We start from the raw sequence: 13,982 nt of genomic DNA, 5'->3' as shown, positions 1-13,982 counted from the left end.
ACACTTCTTATCCTGTGGCGAGATATTGGTCTAGAATGCATAATAGAGATGCTGATTGTTTAGTTTATTTTGGGATTGATAGGATTGAGAGAAATGTATGGGGCGGGGACAGAGAAAGACTCCTTAGGATTAGGGAATCAGAATACATTATTCTTCTCGGGTCGAAGACCCCGGGGGGCCTCAATGAGGATGAGGAACTTTATGTGCATGTTGGTTAACTATGATTATTATTATTGGGAATGCGTATTTCATTTTTCCCTGTCCTCTCCGTTTGGGATCTTGTGTTTTGACTATAGCTTGGGACATTTAGATACAAGCATAATATATACACATTATTTGCAGTCTGTAAATGATTGGTTATTATTTATATTTTTAGCTTATTTATGATTGTTTCTAAAGTTGGTATTATTCTTTTAATTGTTTAGATATTATTCCTAAATTGATATCTTGGTCATACATTTGTTTTTGCATATTATCAATGAGGGTACACAGGTTAGGATGACCAGGATTATTAGATTTAAAATATTGGCAATAGTACCTTGATTCATGTGTACTTTCTGATTTATGTAAATTGCTTTATAACATTCATTTTGATTTTTCTGATGTTATCATGTGAATTTTTCTTTTTTATAGTATTTCTTCTCTGTTTACTGCAAGGGGTATTTAAGTATGGCTTGGTAAGTGCCCAGGTTTTTTCAAGTTGGCCATGAGGAAGACACTTTAGTGTTGAAATGCGTTGCCCTTGAGTCAGTTTGCTTCTTTGTGGATAATATATATTTTTTGCAAATAAAATTCTATTTTTGAGGAGTGGACATGTCGGGTGCGACTTCTTTCTGCTTTTTTGAATGAGTGGCAGAAATTTCTCATATATATATATATATATATATATATATATATATATATATACCTTCCACACTCTCTTCCCAAAATCCAGAAGTACGGCACTCCACGAGCGTTAAGAGTATAGTGGTTTATTTACACACAGGAACGCGTTTCGGCATCATCGCCTTTCTCAACCTGGTGGTCGCCATCTTGGCTGCCCTTATATATCATGTGATCGCGTAAGAGATCACTAAGTACAATTGCAACATACTCTTCTCAAATAAACACCAAATAATCATATCATAAATCATAATAATTCCTGCTGAATGTAATGCATATATATCCACGCAACCTATAATCCTTCTATACAAACTTTTCTTTAAAGCGTCTGAGTCAGAACATAACGATGACTTTAGACATAAAATAAAACTTGTCAAACTGCCTCAATAAATTGGAAAATATAATCATTTCATGTCAAAATACTTATCTCATCAATCATGTTTGTCCATGAATAATACATATTAAATCCATATTTTCTTCTTAACTTGTCAAATATTACAACACAAACTATTTTTTTTTGTTGACGTGTATAGTGCACATTAATGTACCGTATTATATGTCAAAATGTACTTCTCATGAGAGTTCAAAGGGGATCACTAATACATAATTAATTAGACCTCAGGGTCATGAATCACTAGTGTTAAATTCTCCTCTATTTTTTGTACAGCTTAATGAGGATGAATGTATAATTCTTCACTGCTATTCAACCCATTCGGTTCCTAAGTGTCCAATGCCATTATGTATCTCGACTCCAACTTAAGCAGTTTCTTTTCTCTATCACCACCTCTGATATCTTTGGCTATGCCATCTATCATACTATAACTCAGTTGTTCCACTTTGCCTCTGTGAAAGTCATGCATGTGGGGAGCAACTGGATAGGTGTCATCTTTATTTTGAATAGCCCTCAGATGTTGAAGAATCTGCTTATGAACCTGTAGTTTAGTGCTGCCTACATACATTTTCGGACAACTAAATCTTAGGATATATATCACAAAGTAGCTTTTGCAGGTGTATCTTCCCTTGATAGTATGGGCTATTTTATTTCCCAATTACACTGTTTTAATGTTCTCACCGTTCTTACAAGATTTGCATCTAGGGCATTTGTAAAGTCCATCCTGGGTATTGAACCAGGTTTTGCTAATGGCCTGCTGCCTCACATCACTTTTCACCAACATATCTTTCATGGATTTGCCTTTTCTATAAGTTAACTCAGGCCTATTCAACATGTCCTCACCTATCACTGGATCTCTCTTCAACATATGCCAGTGTTTCTGCAATATATTTCTCACCTGTGTATGTGCGGTATTGTAAGTAGTAATAAATCTCATTTTACCTATTACCTTCTCCCACTTGTTCTTTTTATTATCGTGTGTAGCAAAAAGGAGAGCGTCTCTAGACCAGGATTTTACTTTTCTGCTAGCTGTTTCTAGTGTTGTATTTGAATAATCTCTCCTTTGTAATCTCTTCATCATTTCCTCCTGAACTAGATTGAAGTTGGTTTCCGTACTGCAAATTCTCCTAGCTCTCAAAAATTATCCCAAGGGAATACTCTCTTTGAAAGGTTGGGGATGAAAACTTGCCACAAGCAAGATACTATTCCCTGCAGTGGGCTTTCTGTACACACTGGTCTTAATTTTGTTCTTCTCTATCCTGACAATCACATCCAAGAAATCAATCTCATGTGCATGTACTTTCCCTGTAAATTTAAGATTGCAATCATTGACATTGATCTCCTCAATAAAATTCTTAGTACTGATGGTATCGCCTTTCCAAATTACAAAAATGTCATCTATATATCTGAGCCACATTATAATATGGTCATTCCATCTGTCTGGGAGGGATTATTTTATATCTGTTCTTCCCACCATCCCATGTACAAATTTGCATAACTTGGAGCGAAACAGGTTCTCATTGCTGTTCCGCACTTTTGTTTGAAAATTTCAATGTTGAAGAAAAACATATTGTGTTGTAGGCACCACTGGATCATACTTATTAACAATTTGCTATGTTGTTAGAAATGTGTAGGTCTCGCTCGCAAGAAATGCCCAATAGCATTGACACCCTGATCGTGCGGTATACTAGTACACAGTGCTGTAACATCAAGAGTCATAAGCATTAGATCTATATCCCAGCTCACATCAAAAATCCTTTTAAAAAAGTCATCAGTGTCTTTCAGATAGGATGATAAATTGCACACTAATGGATATAAAACTTTGTCTATGTATTGCGATACAAACTCAAAGAGACTTCCTTGAATTAATACTATAGCCCTTCCAGGTGGTTTTCTTTCATCTTTATGGATTTTTGGTATCAGATAGAACACTGGCAATTTCGGATGGTATGCTGTTCTGAAGTGCTCATATATATATATATATATATATATATATATATATATGTGTATATATATATATATATATATATATAAATATATATATATAGCGATCACTTTTGTCAACGCGTGTGTGGTTTCCATGGGGGCTGCGATCAGCCCCCAGGAAAACCACACCCACATATAAAAGTGATCTATATATATGTAACCTGGGAACAAGGCATGCTGTTGCCGAAACGTGTCAGGGTTTTTTGTCTTGCTGCTCAGAAATGCTATTAAATGCTTGGATTTTCACATGGACTAGTGCCTGGGCTTTTCATGTTTGAGAGATATTTTCTGTGGAATGCTTCCCCCCAGTAACCCAGGCCGCCCTGCAGGATCTGTGGCCCACTTACGGAGCAGGAGGTGACAATGATATTTTTATGGAAGGGGCCCAACCCGCTCATCTTCATGCAAACAAGGCATTTATCCGAGAAATATACTGTGATGGAGGTGAGCAAGGGATAGGAGGGAGGCAGTATGCCTCTCCTCTTACTTTTCATGTATTCCCTGTATTGCTGTTATCATGCTGGGCAGCAACTGTAAAAGCAAGTGGACTATCAAGTAATGGATACCTAATGCACATAAGAATATTTGTATGGTGAACTGAAGTGCCTGTGACGCTATTGCAGCTATATGGAAATTAAGCGCTCCAGCTCAGGAAGTTATTTATATGGAACTGTGCATTATGGGAGTTGGAGTTTTGTTATTGAAGTCACATGACTGTGTATTTAAAAAGCACTGGCTCACTCACACCTGCTCTTACTTACCTGGGAATGCTTGGATTTTAACATGGACTGGTGCCTGGGCTTTTCGTGTTTGGGAGATATTTTCTGTGGGATGCTTCGCCCCAGTAACCCAGGCTGCCCTGCAGGGTCTGTGGCCCCTTACGGAGCAGGAGGTGACAATGATAGTTTTATGGAAGGGGCCCAACCCGCTCATCTTCATGCAAACAAGGCATTTATCCGAGAAATATATTGTGATGGAGGTGAACAAGGGATAGGAGGGAGGCAGTGTGCCTCTCCTCTTACTTTTCATGTATTCCCTGTAATCCTGTTATCATGCTGGGCAGCAACTGTAAAAGCAAGTGGACTATCAAGTAATGGATACCTAATGCACATAAGAATATTTTATGGTGAACTGAAGTGCCTGTGACGCTATTGCAGCTATATGAAAATTAAGCGCTCCAGCTCAGGAAGTTATTTATATGGAACTGTGCATTATGGCAGTTGGAGTTTGGTTATTGATGTCACATTACTATGTATTTAAAAAGCACTGGCTCACTCACAACTGCTCTTACTTACCTGGGAACAAGGTATGCTGTTGCCGAAACGCGTCAGGATTTTTTGTCTTGCTGCTCAGAAATGCTATTAAATGCTTGGATCTTAACATGGACTGGTGCCTTGTCTTTTCGTGTTTGGGAGATATATATATATATATATATATATATATATATATACACGCCACCAGTTCTCTTGCAGTTGAAGCTTGCGTCTTCAAAGCAATGCACATACTTCAACTGACACGTTTCAACTGTAGGTTTTAGGCAGCAATAAAAAAATAAAGTAAGTATTGTGATTATGTTTCTGCTACAAAAAGATCTGTCTTTTCTCTAGTGGCAGTTTTGATGCCATAAAGAAGTGCAGAAGTTTTATAAGCCTACTGCAAAGATCAAATCTGTATTTTATGTAAATAGCTGAGTAGATTAGTAAAGCAAGCCATTACCTGTGCTATAATACAAATGAAATGTGAGGGAATCGGAGGAGAAGGTAATGGGAGTGGGAGCACCAAATAATGATTGTTGGGCTGGGCGCTAGAGGCGCTAAAGACTGTGACGATTGGTATGTGACAAGGTGAAGTAATAGTGTGTCTTTTTTTGAGTGTCTTGAGAGAACGTGCTAATTGAGGGAAGAAGCAAAGGTAAGGTGACCTCTACTGTTGCAGGTATCACACACATACACACACACCAGCAATTTTGTGACTGTCTACGTAGGCTAGTGTCTTAGAGCGACAGTTTAGCCAGTAGCAGAGATGGCATCTCATTGGATGACTGCTGCTCAAGCCCTCACTCGGGTTATAGAGGACAGCTCTGACGTAGGATCAGAGACTGAGACAGCAGATACTGAGACAGCATCTGAGGGATAGGACAGTGGTGCAGCCTCTGGGATTGATTTTTCAGTCAGAGGAGTCCCATTCGATAACTCCTTTTCCAGTGATTATGATGGAGGTGATGAGGACAGTCCTGCTGTCCCTTCGAAAGCACAGTCTGTGCAGTGGGACAATAGCGGGTTAGCCCAACCCATAGAGCAGGTGCTTGCTGCAGCAAGCACAGAGAGAGTGCTCTCTTAGGAGCTCCCAAATTTAGTACAGCCCCAAATTCCACCCCAAATCGTATTGTGGAGACATCAAAATTATCTATCACATTCCAACCTGGTTTTGTAAGTTAGGCACCTGCGCTTTTTTGGTCCTGGGCTCGGCGGCCATATAGGGAAACCTACCAAACCCAGACATTTCTGTAAACTAGATATCTGGGAGAGTCCACAGGGGTGTGACTTGTGTCGATTCCTCAAAGTGTTCTTACCCAGAATACCCTGCAAAAGTGAAATGTTGAATAAAAACTTAATTTTTCCCTGCATTTCTGTCACACAAACTACAGGAATATGCTGGGATCCAAAATTCCTACCACCCAGTGTTTCCCCACATGTTCTGATAAAAACGCTACCCCACTTGTGTGCCTGTACCTAGTGCCTGCATCAGGAATGGATCACCCCAGGGTCAACAGTTGCCCTCATGTAAGGACCAACATTGACAGTTGTGTGATCTATTCCTGGCACGGGCACTAGGCCTACCCACACAAGTGAGGTACCATTTTTATCGGGAGACTTGGGGGAGTGCTGGGTGGAAGGACATTTGTGGCTCCTCTCAGATTCCAGAACTTTCTATCACCTAAATGTGAGGAAAAAGTGTTTTTTTGCCAAATGTTGAGGTTTGCAAAGGATTCTATGTAATAGAACTTCGTGAGAGTGCCACAAGTTACCTCATCCTGGGTTCCCCTAAGTGTCTAGTTTAAAAAAATGCACAGGTTTGGTATGGTTTCCTAGGTACCGGCTGAGCTAGAGACCAAAATTCGCAGTTGGGCACTTTCCAAAAAACACGTCAGTTTTCAATGTAAAAATGTGATGTGTCCATGTTGTGTTTTGGGGTATTTCCTGTCAGGGGCACTAGGCCTACCAATACAAGTGAGGTACCATTTCTATCTGGAGACTTGGGGCAATGCTGGGTGGAAGGACATTTGTGGCTCCTCTCAGATTCCAGAACTTTCTATCACCGAAATATGAGGAAAAAGTGTTTTTTTGCCAAATGTTGAGGTTTGCAAAGGATTTTGGGTAATAGAACCTGGTAAGAGCCCCACAGGTCACCCCATTCTGAATTCCCCTAGATGTCTAGTTTTAAAAAATGTATAGGTTTGCTAGGTTTCCCTATGTGTTTGCTGAGTTAGAGGTCAGCTAGGCACTTTGCAGAAAACAGGTCAGTTTTCTTTGGTAAATGTGATTTGTCTACATTGTGTTTTGGGGCATTTCCTGCTGCGGGCACTAGTCCTACCCACACAGGTGAGCTACCATTTTTATTGGGAGACTTGGTGAAATGCTGGGTGGAAGGAAGTTTGTGGCTCCTCTCAGATTCCAGAACTTTGCAGCACCGAAATCTGAGGGAAAAGTGTTTTTTTGGGGGGGCAAATTTTGAGGTATAAAATGATTCTGTGTACCAGAACCTGGTGAGGGCCCCACAAGTTAACCCATTCCGAATTCCCCTAGTTTTCTAGTTTCCAAACATATATAGGTTTGCTAGGTTTTCCTAGGTACCGGCTGAGCTAGAGACCAAAATCCACAGCTAGACACTTTCCAAAAAACATGTCAGATTTTAATGTAAAAATGTGATGTGACCATGTTGCATTTCAGGTCATGGGCATTAGTCCTACCCACGCAAGTGAGGTACCATTTGTATCAGGAGACATGGAAAAATATCTAATAGCAGAACAAGTGTTATTGCCCCTTGTCTTTCTCTACATTTTGTCCTTCCAAATGTAAGACAGTGTGTAAAAAAAATTTCACTCTTTATATTTCACCAAATGAATAGCTGTACACCCGGTGTACAATGAAAACCCATTGCAAGGCACAGCTCCTTTACTGGCTGTGGGTACCTAGGGTTCTTGATGAACCTACAGGCCCTATATATCCCCGCAACCAGAAGAGTCAAGCAGACGTAATGGTATATTACTTTTGAAATATGACATTGCAGGAAAAAGTCACAAAGTAAAACGTGGAAAAAAATGGCTGTTTTTTTACCTCAATTTCAATAATTTTTTATTTCAGTTGTTAAGTAAAACCTTGTAGGATGTACACAAATGACCCCTTGCTGAATTCAGAATTTTGTCTACTTTTCAGAAATGTTTAGCTGTCTGGGATCCAGCATTGGTTTCATTGGCTCTTGGTTCTTCACCCCTCCACCCCAACTCCTTCCCCACGCCCTCCCCATCCAGCTGCCATCTCGCCGCCGCTGCCACCACTCCTCAGTTACCACCTGCTGGCTCTGGCTACCCCCCGGTATACCCTGTTCCTCCCCTACCGCTCCCTCTGCTCCTTCCAGATCTTCACTGGCCCACCCAGTCCCCCTTAGCCCCTGCTGGTCCTAGGCCCTCCCTCCATCACGCTTCTTGCCGCTTTGCCTGGAAGATCCCTAGGACACCTGCTGTATCACAATGAGGTCTAAGAGCGCAGTGGCTGTAGCTAGCCAGCGCTGAGTGCGCACCACAGGGTTCTTGCGGAAGTGGCCCAACTAGGCTGGGTGCAGCCTGTGAGACCCCGGTGATACCCACTCGCAGCCCCTCCTTTTCAGCTATCCTCTCCCTGCTGACAGCCTGCTGATGGTATCCTGCTTCATCATCCCGAGCCCCACTTCAGGGCATACACTTAGAGAAAAGAGGTTGGTGGGAACCAAGCTGCCACTTGTTATCACCCTGTGTTAGTACACTAAAAGTGCAGCAAGAGGGCAGCAGGAGTGTAGAAGGTGAATAATAGAGTGAGAGAGTTACAGCCCCACAATCCGCTTTGGGAGAACCATACGTCCCCCTACCTACAGCAGAAGAAAAAAGCCAACCGAAGAGGGAGGGCTGATTCATCTGGAATTCTGATTAGTGTCACTGACACTAATGAAACAATTGATCATTCACCAACTCAACAGAACAGCTTCACCTCGATCAGTTCAGGCAACCAGATGGAGTCCCATGGCAAGACTAGCTTAAGGGGCTCAAGGACCGTACAAGACATTCTTACAGCTGCAAAGTGCCAGCCCAAAATTGCTGCCAAATTTCTTCTTCTTCAGGACCCGACTTCATCTATCTATGCAGCAAATTCAAGTACTCCAGGTTTACCATCCCACTTGGAACCAATTATTATCAGTCAAGTAGCAGCTCTTGGTTTAGCTCCAAACTCAATTCCCATCCCACAAATTTTAAAAACTGTGGAGTATCCATCTATTCCACCAGTCTCCCTGCCTCCGGGGTCATCCTCCTTGCAATTGAGGGCTAAGGGCCAGATGTAGGAAAAAAGCAATTTGCGACTTGCAAATTGCGAGTCCCTGCTATGCAGTCTCAGACACCGACTGCAACTCGCAATGGGGTCGCAATGACCCACCTCATGAATATTCATGAGGTGGGTCGCAAATTGCGGCCCCATTGCCAGTATAGGCACTCGCTAACATGGAGGCCTGCTGACGCCAGCAGACCTCCATGTTAGCGACCTGCTTTTAAATAAAGCAGTTTTTTTTTTTTTGAAGTGTAGCCCGTTTTCCCTAAGGGAAAACGAGCTGCACTTAAAAAAAAAACGAAACCTTTAGTTTCGTTTTTTTTTCAGGGCAGGGAGTGGTCCCTTGGACCACTCCCTGCCCTGAAAAAATATTTTGGCCTCCAGTCACAAACTGGAAGGGATCCCATGGGGACCCCTTCCAATTTGCGATTGGGTTACCATCCACTTGAAGTGGATGGTAACTACGATGCCATTTGCTACCGCATATACGGTCGCAAATGGAATTGCATCCCAATGCGACTCGCAAATAGGAAGGGAACACCCCTTCCTATTTGCGAGTCTGAAATGCATTTTGCGAGTCGGTAACGACTCGCAAATGCATTTCTGCATTGGGATACGGGTTTTGCGACTCGCAAAACGTTTGCTACATCTGGCCCCTAAACCCTTTACAGAGGTTCAGGTCCATTCGCATGGCACCGGACTGGAGTCTCCATCCGCAGACAAAATTGTCAACTGTAACGGCTACATAGATAAACTTAACTCAACGGGCTTCAATCACCTTCCCCCCACCTCTCTGCTGGCATTGCCACCAAGCCAGTTACTCCAGCATGCCAGCTTAGCTCAGTCATGCCCCTTGAATTCATCAGGCTTAAGCCCAAACTGTCTACCGAAAGCCTGCTCCTGCGACAGTCTCCCCAGTGTAGTGCAAGCAGACCCAAAATGGGGCCTTGGCTCGTTAGAGCATCCAAACCACCCAATGGATGGACCCTGCCTCGATCTACCCCTTGGCAGCTCTGCACCCCTCAGCTGCTCTGCTCCCCAGGACAAACCACCAAGCTTCTTGCAGCAGAATCCGTCATTGCTTACCTCCGTGGAATGGGAAGCAATGGTGATAGTATACGGTGACGGAGATGGGCTAGGCCCCTTATGGCAGAGTCAGTCTTGCTCTACCCCGCATTCAACTGCAGCAACTTGCTCTAGGACCAGGCCCCAACTGGGGGTCGACATACCTTCTGAGAATGCCATTGCATCAGATATACCAACAGTTTTGAATACCATACAGAGTACTCTACAGCTTACTACTGACGTCTTAAACCTCCAGTCCACCAAAATGGACACCCAAATTAAATTGCTAAATACATTGGCAGTTTTTACTTCAGGAATTGACTCAAAAATTGCAGATCTCAATAACTTGATAGTCAGAGCTCAGAACTCTGCAAATTCCTGGTTGCCTGTCTGTCCCTGTACCTGCTCTTCAATCTTGGATAAACTAAGCTCTCTACCATGAGCTTTAAGCACCGTCTTGGAGGACTTGAAAAGAGCACTTGCTCAAAATGAGGTGGTTACTCTTAGACTCGCCTCCAACCCCATGAGCGACAACCTTCTTCAGCCCTTAACATGTCTGCAGGACACATCCTTGGAACCTTCCAAGCCCTATTTATAGGAACCTATGGATGGTCACTGACTGCTAGTGAAGAATCAAGCAGCACAGCTCCCTGGAACCTCCTTGCAGAACTCAGACTCACAGAGCAGCTTGAGGCCCCTTTTCCTCATACCACAATTAACATCCCAGCTAAAACATTTTCACCACCCCCACTCCGGAAGAAATGCCAATGGAAAGGGAGGAAACACAGGCTAAGAACATCCAATAACAAGAACATCATCTCCTTCTTCAGTAGTCAGGTAGGGGTCCCAAAAAATCATCCTGCTCTCCTTCAGGTCTTCAGACTCAAGTACACACACCTTCATTGGAAACCAAGGGTAGGTCATCTAGCGCTCTCAAACCAACGTCCCGCTCCAGTTCCACCTTTCCATCAAGCCAATTGCTAGAAGGCGCCTCCGTTGGTGATTCTAGAAGTAACATCATTGTCAAAGGAGGCATGTCCCGGACCTCTTCTCCAGGAACCGTCAAATGTCCCAACAAATCTATCCCATCAAATGTGTCCCCTTTTGTTACAGCAAATTTTGATAAAAGATCTCGCCAGGTCCAACTGCCCCAGAATTTAGTAAGTTATGAAAAGCCCAGGGAGAGGGCACAGGAGAGCGACTTCACATCGACAGCGCCAACAACTTTCGAGGCCACCAGACCTCAAAGCAGGACCAGCCATATGATGCCCTAGCCGCAAATAGCCCCTATGAGCTCTCCGTTGATCCTGCGCAACAATGACCCAAGCTCCACAATAACTTTGCTACACCCGGAATATAGATCAAGAGGCTTATTTGACCTGCTGAACTGTGGGAACATTCTATGGTTGTTAGGACAGCTCCCCGAAACGGCAAATCCCGCCTCGGGGGACATGGTCTCAGTGGCATTTATCCCTCTCTTGGCACCCCAGACAAATGAAGTAACCAAAGTTACCTGGACCTTGGTAGAGGTAGCACAACAAGTGCTTGGAGTAGGCACTACACTCAGGAGCTGGGGGATATATATAACCCAGGCAATACACCCTGCTTATCCACAATCTCTATTAAATCGGCAGGGCGGTCAAGGGCCTCAACCATCACCCAGTGCTTCCAACAAGACCTTAAGGAATTCAATGAATTCTCATGGAATGTCATGGCCCAGTTCATCATTTCCGCCCTGCTCTAGGGTACCATCCTTCTCAAATGACAGGAGCTAGTTACCCAGCGCACTGAGCACAGGATGAAGGCAATTATGATGGGACGGGCTAAACATCAGCAACGATGAGGACAAGTCCAATTTTGCAATATGTTCCTGGAATATCAATGGGCTACTGGACAAACTGGAGGACAAGTGCCTGCTCAACTAACTAACGTCATTCCAGATAATAATGCTGCAAAAGACGTGGACAGAATCCCCACCTGCAATTACAGGATTTGTGAGCTATCATGTCCCGGCAACAAGGAGGGCTCGCCTTGGGCACTTTAGTGGTGGACTCATCACATATCTCAGTTCAACAATGAAGGGGAGCCATCATGCGTCTCCAGTAATGTGTAGCAATTTGCTGACAGTTCTTCTTACTGGGACCCAAGGCCCCTCCAGCCGTCATTAAGTCCTAATGAACATCTACATCCCACCAGGAAAAACTCACAAACTAGAAGCGGCATGTCAGCTGAGAGAGAACATTGAAGAACTAGTCAATAATGTTCCATGCCCCCAACTGATCCTAAGTGGTGATTTCAACATGAACCGGTTGGGATCCGAACCTTCTGATGAAGCTACTATGGCACAGAACTTTCTTTGGCAGATACCGGAACCAAGCTCTACCTGGGACTTGTAAGGGGGACAAGCCAGGGAAACAACTTATAAAAGATCTTGAAGCAATGGGACTCTGATTTGCCAACTGCCGCTACTGCACTGATCAAACCCCCTCATTTACATTTCTTTTACCAAAAATCATGATCAATAATAGACTATACAATTTTATCCCTACCCCTGTTCGGCCGAGTTTTGAAAGTTCAGGTAACAAGCAGAGGGGAGTGTGACCATTTACAGCAAGAGCTGCATCTCACTTACCCAACTGAACATCGTGAAGCTTCAGATGCGTTGCAGAGAGCCATACATATATATAATGGGAGGCGAATTAAGTGGTCCTCCAAGACCACTCCTGTGCTGGCAAAGACAGCCAAGCGAATATGGTCCCTTAAATTGAACCTCGCAGACCCTAAGCAACCGCCACAAACAACCTGGGATGAGTTTGTAGTAGAGCTTTTGGCATCCTACCATCAGCAGCTTCAAGGAACGAGACCACACAGCTTACAAAGTCCCTCATCAAGGAGGTACACAAAGACACTCAAATGGAACTTAAACTCCACCCTCTGCCGTCTTCAGAAAGAACCTAGGAATGAAGCCTTGAGAGTGCTGGTATCTACCTCCAGACAGGCCTACAGAGGTCACCTATGGACACATCGAAGAGACAAGACAACTGCGATAGCAGCAAAACTCTTGAACACATCAAAGACAAATCGGCATGCGCAGTTCTGGAGGCTTATGAACAGCCTAAGCTCTGCAACACACACCCCACCATGATCAATATCTCTGAGCCCACCTGGTATCAGTATCTCTCACACCATTTTAACCTTTCGACCAAGCGCCATGTCGGCTAGACAAAAGGCATCAACCTGTACCTCCACTGAGTCTCCAAAACAACAACGCAGCTGCTTTGCGGTTCCATCTGAAACAGCGAGGATGAGAATTATTAACTGTCAGAATGAGGGAGCACCGGGACCTAATTGTATCCCTGCTGCCCTGTACAAAGAGGACCCATATTTCTGGGCAAAACATCTCTTGGCACTCTGCAATTTCATTCTTGTTACCAACATCATCCCTCAAGCATGGAGAGGCCCAACTATCACCCCCATCTATAAAGGGGGTGCGACTAAGCACTCAGCAAATTACCGACTAATAGCACTCCTAAATGTTGAATCAAAAATCTTTGCAGGAATTCTCTTAGAAGAGCTCGAAACCTGGGCTAATGTCAACAACCTGATCCAGTTTAATAAAACTGGATTCTCAAAGGGGTGGGCCCCTCTTTCTCTCATTTATAGACTTCAAATCTGCATTTGATCGAGTAGAAAGAGGGAACTTCTGGTTTAACCTTGCAAGTTGGAGCATTCCCTCCCAGTTGTTGAAAGCCACAGTCTTTCTCCACACAGACACCTGGGTGAGGGTCAAACTGGGTGGTAGGACGCACCTTTCCAGGACAATTCCCACTCTTCAGGGTCTGCGTCAGGGATGTGTACTTGCTTTTAGCTGACCTACCGGCAGAACTGGACAAGGTGAACTCACATTCACCAAGGCTGGGGCAAACTGCCATGACAAGCTTGATGTACGCCAACGATCTCATCCTTTTCAGCCACAGTAGAATAGGCCAGCAGAGGCTACTCAATGCAACCGCTGAATTCTCTGGAAAAAATGCTCTCCTTATTAATTTGAACAAATAGAAAATCATGCCCTTTAAGACGAT

Source organism: Pleurodeles waltl, chromosome 10 (assembly GCF_031143425.1).
Source record: "Pleurodeles waltl isolate 20211129_DDA chromosome 10, aPleWal1.hap1.20221129, whole genome shotgun sequence".
NCBI classification, from domain to species: Eukaryota; Metazoa; Chordata; class Amphibia; order Caudata; family Salamandridae; genus Pleurodeles; species Pleurodeles waltl.
This window is presented reverse-complemented; position numbering follows the sequence as displayed.